This window comes from Lissotriton vulgaris, unplaced genomic scaffold, assembly GCF_964263255.1.
Source record: "Lissotriton vulgaris unplaced genomic scaffold, aLisVul1.2 SCAFFOLD_1203, whole genome shotgun sequence".
Taxonomy (NCBI): Eukaryota; Metazoa; Chordata; class Amphibia; order Caudata; family Salamandridae; genus Lissotriton; species Lissotriton vulgaris.
This window is the reverse complement of record NW_028248146.1, coordinates 219,927-229,488: the sequence shown is the minus strand read 5'-3', so window position 1 is coordinate 229,488 and position 9,562 is coordinate 219,927.

Here is a 9,562-nt window from a genome sequence, read left to right as displayed (position 1 = left end):
CAATGGTTTGCCAGATTTTTTGACCACACGATCTATAGTGTCTACCACTGGTTACATATATAGCCGTTTCTTGGTCATATATAGCCAAGAACCTGGCAAGCCACATTTGAAAGGATGGGGGATTTGTTTCTTTCCAGCTAGCTGCTAATAAAATCCTGAATACCGCTGTTCCTATAAACAGGCATGATTCTTCGACCTTACTCAACCCCAATTTACGATCACACCCTAGAATAACCAATGTAGAAGAAATCGCTAAAGGATGTCCAAATACTTCTTCCCAGTATATACCCAGTCAATTCTTTAACCCCATTAATTTTTCACACTCATAGAACATGTGGTTAAAATTGGCAGGACCCATCCACATCTTGGGCAGTGATCATCCAATCCTATCCCCCATGAAAACAACTTAGCGGGGGTAAAATAAAGATTAAAAATAGTTTTATATAATTGGGCTTTAAGGCTCGAGGACATAAGTGTCTTAGATGCCAAATATAAACTCTTATCGATGTCTACGTTAGGGTTGGTAAGTCTGAAAGCCCAAGAGGACTCAATGTGCTCTAGATCATCGTTTAGGCTGTTTAAAAGCGGGTCATAAATTTAACCAATTGTAAATGATTTTGTACCGAGAATCTCGAGAAGTGGTATTCTTTCGAATAGAATCCTAGGAGTTTTTGATTTCAGGACTGTTTTAGCCTGCCTAAATTAAAAAAAAAATGGGATTTGGGTATTCCAAATTTATTCTGAATACTTGTAAATTTACAATCTGCTTTGTTTCCACAGAAATCACAGACTGTTCTTATGCCTAGCATTTCCCATTTCTTTGCCATATCATCATTTACTAACAGGGGCAGTAGCGAGGAGCCCCATAAAGGGGTATATCTATTATATTTTGGGATTTTCAAAAACCTTGAAATCTTGCACCAAACTCTCCACGCACTCTTGACTATCTTAAATTTTGTTTGTTTTAAATAACTGGGCTCTAATTGCTTTAAAAGAAAATCTTGATATTTCTTTCCCAATATTAGTTCATATATCAAGGGTATTTCTGGTAGTGGAATTTCTGTACTGGTAGCGAAAATACTAAATAAGGGAGCCATTTGTTGGAGAAAGGCAGCCCAATGGTTTAGCGCAATATTGGGGAGTTTTAGGCCTCCTCTATGCTGTGGTAGCGTCAGAAATTTAAGTGATCTCCTAATTTTCCCATATTGCCACATAAAGGATGAAAACAGCGAGTCTATTATTTTAAGAGTACTATCTTCCACTGCTAATGGTATTGAACAAAATAAATAAAGAAACTTTGGGAGTACATTCATTTAAAAAAAAATCCCCATCCCAATAATAGATAAGTGTAAACTGTTAACACTCTTAAGGCCCTTCTTGATGTTTTTAATTAGGGGGTCGTAGCACAATGTAAAATCACATATGTTTAAAACCATCATTGTATGAACATTTATGTTCTTTTCTTAGTAATTTTAAAATCATATCAGCCATTCAGTTATCTCTCAGTATTTGATATTAAGTATGATTTGTGTTACAAGACAAGTTGAAACCAAGTCAATTCAATATTCTGGACCTGGCATTTTGTCCCCCACAGCCTTCAAAAATCCCTGAAGCCAAGCCAGAGAGGGCTAGTTGTATCTCGGCAATGCTGACCTCTTTCTCCAAATCCTCCTTGGTTAGATCATCCAATGTTCTAGATTGTGGGGTATGTCCTATAAATTCAGTCACCACATTCCTAACTTCTGTGGTGCTCTGAGGGATATGGTCCGTACACAGTCCCTGATAATATTGCCGAAACCCTTCCATTATTTCATCGGAATCAGTATAATCGGTGCCATTTAAATTGATGCATGCTATTGAGTTATATGAGGCCTTTTGCCGGGTGCATAGCGCCAACTGTTTACCAACTCTCTCACCATTCTCGTATAAGCTGTTACGATACATCTGAAATATCTCCGCTGAGCGTTTAGTTAGCCAGCTATTTAATTCAGTTTTTTGGATCAATATTCGGTTAAGAATATGGACTCCATCCTTATCTTGCGTGACTTCTAGAACATGTTCCTCTTCAGCTTTTATCAAATCATATATTAATTGTGAGTTCCTGGCTTCACCTTGTTTCTGTGCCCTAGCTACAGAGCTGATCGTTTCTCCTCTGAGGGCCGCCTTAAAACAATCCCATACAACCCCCTTAGAGGCACTATATCGATTCATATCAAAAAATCCCTCTGCCCATTTTTTTATAAAATTCACATAGTCTTCATCAGCTAGGAGCTTTCTATCAAACGTCCATTTAGTATATGGCCTGGTGCATTTAGTTATGTCTAATATCAGAAGTAGAGGGTTGTAGTCTGAGATAATTTTAGCGAGTTTCTTTATTTCTGCTCATGACAATTCTTTAAATCCCAGATATCTATTAGATTGTGGCTAGATCGCAGTTGACTAATAGCATTAAACACTTTGGGCTTTCGGCCTGTATATTTATCTTGAGTATGTTTGCTAAATGTCGGTCCTAGTGAAATATTTAAATCCCCACAGAATATTATTGACTTTGTCCAAGAGGCAAGCTCAAGTTCAATATTTTCAAATATTTGTGGTTCATCTTTATTTGAACCATAAACTGAGCAGATGGTAATGCCTGATGTCAGTGTTACGATAGCCCACCTCCCCTGGGAGTCAAAGAGTTTGCGATTAGGTATCCCCAAACATATTTTGGCCATAATCGCAACCCCACGGGTGTTCGAGGTTTGAGTTGTGGAGGCAAGTATATTATAGCCAGCAATTTTGAGAAGTTCTCTTTTTTCCAAGGGAAGGTGGGTTTCGTGCACACAGACAATATCAAAAGAGCCTTGTCTAAATAATTCACAAAAACGAGCCCTCTTGATTTTATGATTTAGGCCAGCCACATTCCAGGAGCAGCATGTTAACCTCCCCATTACAGTTTAATATAATGTTTCACACAACCCTCTGCTGCTTCAAGAAATCTATTCAAACAAGTCAAATCGTATTCTTTTGATGAACAAAATGTTGCTGCTATTATCACTTTCTGTTGTGTTGCTATGATATTAAATTTGGAGCTGCTTCTTTTTCTAGTTTTCAACCCCACCCCCCAGCCTCTCACCTCCCCCCAGCTACCCCACCCCCACACCTCCCACCAAAATTGAGACAAACAGACTCCATAAGAGTACGAAGTGATGGACGTGCAACATATGACTAGAGCTCATTGTTTTGTTTCTAATATTACACATACTGAGCTCCAAAAAAAAAAAAAATATATGATGCTATATCATGATTTCCACCTGTCCCCTGCACCCCAAACACAAGCATACAAAAAAACTTTGTTATAACATTTTATAATATTTTTTTTTTAAGTGTTTCTATGTAGCGCCTAAATCATGTCTGGGTCAGAAAAACAAGAAAAAAGGAAAAAATTGCCCTACCAAAGCTAACGATATTACTGGTGCTGTGCTATCTTAGCCTAAGCTGATATTTCATCCAAATATTCTTTGGCTTTAATTTCTGAGACAAAAAATGTAGTCTGCCCTTCCCAGGTCACCTTAAGTCGAGCAGGATTGTTGAGGTAAGCTTGCGCACTTTTATCCTGGAACGGCTTAATTAGTTGTCGCAACCTCCATCGCCTCTCGACGGTAGTGTGACAGAAGTCGGGCGGACAAAGAACAAAAATTCATTTCTAATTCTGTCTCCTCGAGGCAAGATGGCGGCCGTGGCGTGGGCTGTGTAGGCAGCTCTAAACCTCTCTCTCCTGGCTTCCCGAGAAGGGAATCGTTATTACGGCCTTACCTGGTTTCTTTGGCTTGGAAAAGAAGACTGCCTCAAAAGAACGTTTTCGATACAGAAATACCCGAGGCGTTCATTAGGCAAATGCTGTGGTAACAAAGTGTTGAGAAGTATCGACCTCCGCTCAAAACGGTGAGAAGCTGAGCTGAACTGAGCCGCGATGGAGCACTGGAGTGCTGCTTTGTATCATTCGAACACACCTGTGCAAGCTTTCATCTCTGGAGTCGGAGACGGCGGGAGGCAGGCGGCAGCAGGAAGACCAAGTAGCCTCAAGCGGCTTCTATCGAGTGTGAGACAGGCAGATGTTGGGCAGCTTGTTTATTAGCCGCCTGTAGGAAGGTGGATATCTGACTATGGTTACCCCCAAACCTTTTGCCTGGTGTTTAGCTGGTTTTTGACATAGTTGGCCTGGGATCCTGCTATTCAGGGCCCCAGGCTGATTGCTCTCTCCTTAAAATGGACTCCATGTACCTTAGGTGCATACACAATTGGAACTGGTTCACCTTGTTGGCCCCTGTAACAGTGTACCATAGGTACCCAGGGCATAGGTGCATCCAAGGCCTACCAGGGGCTGCAGCATGTATTGTGCCACCCCTGGCCTGGCCTCCATATTTGACACAACTGGCTGATCACTCAGCTGGGGTAAGTTGGTGTAATCACCTCTTACTTAGATATAGTATCCCTATATCTAACCCTAAACTGGACACATATGTTCCTATCAGCCACTCCTATGGAAGGCCTCATCAATCCTGGAGGCAGAGTGCTTGGAAATATGTGTGATGGTGCTCTAGCATGAGCTGAGCCTGTCTGCAGCTGTCGGGAACCACTCCCTAAGCTGTTCCGGGATATTGCCATACCATATACTCTTAAGTGCATTATAATCCTCGCGGTTATATGCTATCTTTGGTTTGGCTTTATCAAAACATGTCGATTAAGGTGTCATACGAATTGGAATACTATCCCCTCGACAGTTCTGTCGACGGGGATAGCATTCCACCCTTCTAGAGGGACACGACATGTGTGTAGCCTTAACCCCGGTTAAAGTTAACCAGAGCCTCAGCATCACAAAATGGATGCTGCCACCACAGACACAAGTCTGACCTCCTGCTGCTGGGAGTCCTTCCAGCGAGGGAGGCTTGGACAAAGGATTTCCTGCCTTGGGAGGTGCGAGCACCACCCCAGACAGGGTTTTGTGTATTGGGTAGGACAGGGCTGAATAGATTGAGACATGCCCGGGGCACACAAGGTGTCCCCGTGCATAAGCCAGTCCAAACCGGTCCTGGGACTTTCCAGACCCAGGCCTCGCGAGGAGCTGGACAAAGGAAAGGGGGTGTAACCGCCCCCCTTCCTGGTCCCACCCAGTGGAGGGATCTAGTAGGTGATCCACCCCTCAGATTGGGAATAAGAGTGGGAGCAGTGCCATTGCACAGCAGATCATCCTGAATCAACTTGAAACTAAGAAGACGACTGGACTTCGACATTCTGCTGCTCAGAAGACTGAATAGAATCTCCCTTGTGGCCTAGGAGTGGCCACCCTGTGAATACAGGTACCAACCAGCGAATCGACGTCTGCTTTGCCACTGCCTCCCGCCGGAGCCCGAGCCCAGAGCCTGACAAGACCCAGACTCCCAGACTTCTCACAGCCGGATCCACAGTCCCTGCAAAGAAGGGACCCGTGGAGGCACCGAGAGACGTGGGACCGGACTTCTTGGAAGACCCCCGAAGAGCTGACTGCGCAGCACCAGAGGCATCCTTGACATTGTGCTTTGGGGACTGAGAACCCCCACCACCGCGCAGCTCTTGCACTGAAGAACAGCCCCCCAGAATCTCCACGATCTGCGTGGGGCCCTTTTGCATTGTGCCACTCGACGCGCCATCCCGGCCACTAGCCACGTGGTCAGCGGCCATCTTGGCGACGAAACCGAAGAACTACACTGCGGGTCTGATTGCTCCAGACTTGCCCTAGCTCCTGTAAAAAGGAGCACCCACTCTGACCTTGCTGGTCCGAGTGTTAAGACTTTTTTGACTCCTGTGTGGCTTGCATTAGCCAAGGCCTGTTTGCTCCGATCAAGTTGCCAACACCGCCAACAGCGAGAAGCCTGCGTGGGACAGCTCGTGTCCGACTTCTGGACGTCCTTGACCCCCGGTGTCTACGTGGCTGCAGAGAGAATCTACACCTCAACGCCTGTTTGCACCCGACATCGCCTGGTTCCAATCTGGTTCCACGGTAGTCACTGGCTAGTGACTTTGAACATTGTCCCCTCTGCTTTCAGGTCTTCACATCTTCAGATCCACCCTTGGATCCACTGGAACTCTTCACATCGAGCCGCCTGCAGCATCTTCAGCTCCAAGCACCATCGACCAGCGTGACGAAACCCGACACTACCTCGACCCTGTGCACCCAGTTCCTGTGGGTGAGATAACTCAGCTCCGCTGGTGTTTCTACACTGGTACACATCTCTAGGGCCTGTGTCTCAAGTTTCAGCTTTCTAGGTCACTCGGAAGGGTCCGAACTAACTAACTTTGTACTTTTTACGCACCATAGACTTTGCATTGGTGAGTGCGTGCACTTTAAACATTGCACCCGAGTCCCGCTGGCCTTTCCCGACTTAGTCACTGCTAGTCCCGAACAGCTCCAGCGATTCCCAAGGCCCTAGGCCTGTTTCCTTTTAGATTGGTATCTCTTATACCACTTTCTTAGTATATGGTTTAGGTGGCCCCTAGGGCTCATCCATATTGTGCAACTTTTGTGTATTTTAAACTGTCTTGTGTTTTAACGCTTGTGCTTCTGTGCTCATAAAGAGTCCAGGGGATACTTTTAGTTTATAAATCTATATATATATTTTCAATATATATCTGTATGGTGTCCTTTCATTTGGTATTCAAGGGGGTTGTGTATGGTAATACAGCTGGCTTCACATGCCTTTCAGAGTTTAGCCTAAGACTGCTTTGTCCACGTTACCACTAGGATAACTGGTCTATAAGGTTGACTTACAACCAATCATCATAAGGGCTGCTTGGCATGGTACAAAGTGATCACTAGAATTAGTGAGCATTATATACCAGGCCAACTTCTCACATTGGTGAGCAGCGGATTGGGATCTGAGCTTGCTGTTGTTTTACCATCACAATCTTTGAGATTATCATTTGAAAGATCATACAGGTACCTGCTAGGTACATATAAAACAAGACTAGTATACTTAAGTTCTATTGAACTTAGTTGTTGTAGAGGAAAGGGAGTAGCACACCCTGACTACAACTACTAGATAGGTTTAGTAAGTAAACACCAGTGTAGGTAGATTGCAACACATACACCCACACTAGAGCAATGTCTGGAGCATAGGGTTCCACTGGGAATGTCCCTGTTGAGAGTGACCCTCCAAGGGCACCATCCAAATTTGCTATTTTCTCCTTTAAGGAACTAAGACAGCTTTGTGTCTTAAGGGGTCTGAAGACAGGGCCTTCCCCTACTACAGACCACCTCAGAGAGATCTTAGACCAGTCTGAGACTCTAAAGACCTCTTGGCAGACCCCACAGGGAATGCTGAAGGAGGCCATCCTTCTGAGGATGACACTGCAGAAACCCATGACCCTATAGCCCTGGTAGATGAGGAAGCCCCCATCACTGGAGCTCCTCAGGTAGATGAGGAGGAGGAAGAGGAAGAAGAGACAGAAGGAGGGAGCAGTGAGTCAGATGATGACAGAAATAGTCAGGTACCGGTCAGTAGACTGAACCAGGCTAACTTAAGCCTATTTGGGACTGAATCTGGGAACAACCCATTCAGACCCCCAGGTGGACTTAACCAGAAGCCTAGGAGGAGAAGGACTCACTCAGGTGACTCTAACAACTCCCATGCTTCTAGAGGTTCTCATGGTCACTCCAGAAGGGAGATGACTAGCCCTCAGAGAAGGGAACATGAGGCCAAAATGAGAGAGGCTGAGCTTAGGATCCAGAGACAAGAATTAGAGGTTGCCCTGGCCCAAGAGAAACTTGCTAGAGAAAGACAGCCTAGAGAGAGTGGATTAGGATCCACTGGTGGCAGCACTATCCCTAAGGATGAAGACAGGTCTTCTGATACAAGAAACCTGAGTAAGATTGTGCCCCCCTACAAAGCTGGGGATGACATCCACAAATGGATGACTGCACTTGAGAGAGCCTGCATGGTACAGCAGATCCCTCAGGAGCAGTGGGCAGCAATCTTGTGGCTCTCCTTTGAAGGTAGAGGCAGAGACAGACTCCTCACAGTTAGTGATGGGCATTCTAGAAACTACATGGTCCTGAAGAGTGCTCTGATTGATGGGTTAGGCTTAACCACTGAACAGTACAGGTTAATGTTCAGAGACACCCAGAAGACACAGACTCAGGACTGGTCTGAATTTATTCAATGTGCCACTAAGGCTCTGGAGGGCTGGTTGCTGGGAAGCAAGGTTACTGACTATACAGGATTGTATAATTTAATTATGAGAGAGCAAATCTTAAGTAATTGTCAAAATCAGCTTCTGGTTGACTCTGATCTGACCTCCACACAAGAATTGGGTAGGAGGGCAGACAAATGGGTCAGAACCAGGATCAGGCCTAAGAACCAGGGTGGTGACCAAAAGAAAGAGACTACCAAGCCTCAAGAGAAGGGTGGGAATAAAAGTAAGGAAAAGACTTCCCCAGGGCCCCAAAACTCCAAGAATGGGGGTGGGTCCCAAGACACTTCTTCAGCCCAGAAAAAGCCTTATTGTCATACCTGTAAACAGGTTGGGCATTACAACACAGACAGCTGTTGTCCCAAGAATGTCAATAAGGAGAATATACCTCCAGGTAAGGCTCCAACACCTCCTGTCACTGTTAGCAGTGGTCCCCCAGGTGGTGGGAGCACCCCCAAGAATTTGGGTGGGTTTACTTTTGGAGGACAGGTGGACTCTGGCCTATCCAGGTCCCCTAACTCAGATACTCTTGGCTATGAGACTGGCATGGGGTTTGCCAATTTCACTGCTTGCCCAAACACTTTGAGCAAGTATAGACAGGAGCCCCTCATCAATGGTTTGAAAGTTGAGGCCTTCAGAGACACAGGGGCTAGCATCACCATGGTGGCTGAATGTCTAGTCCCCTCAAGGCAACTTTTACCTGATGCCAAATATCAGGTGACAAACATTGATGGCATTGTGGTAAATTTTAATTACCTATGCGGAATTTATGCGGTAAAGTTCAAATAAAATAACTCAGTCAAAATGAAAGGCAGAATCCGTGGCATCTGAGTTTTGAAAGGGGTTTTATTCCTTAAAAAGGAATTGGTTCGAACCAGGTTCATTCATATTCCATCACCACGAAGGTTCAGGAAGGGAATTACAATGCTTTATTACAAGTACATCATATATATAGTGACGCAGCGGACGCGTGCAGCGGGCGCGCCGGAAGCGTGCCAAAGTCGAGCCAAAGTCAAGCCCGTTTGCGCCCGTCCGCGGCCGGACGGGGCGCGGGGCCACAACCCCTGGTTCACCTATTCTGACCACCATAAGGTATGGTAGACAAGAGTTGCTGGATATCCGTCCCAACATCTCCTCATGTGATAAACAACCGGTGCATGCCCTATCACTAGCAAATTGTTCCTCATGCACTTTCGCCCCTGTCACCAATCTGAACTCGGCCAGTGACAACAATACACTAAAGGCAGCTCTGCTGAACTGCAGATCCCTTCGAAAACATAGCTTAGAAATTTTCCACCTACTTGAAGACGACACTATCCATATTTTGTTTCTTACAGAAACATGGCTGGAT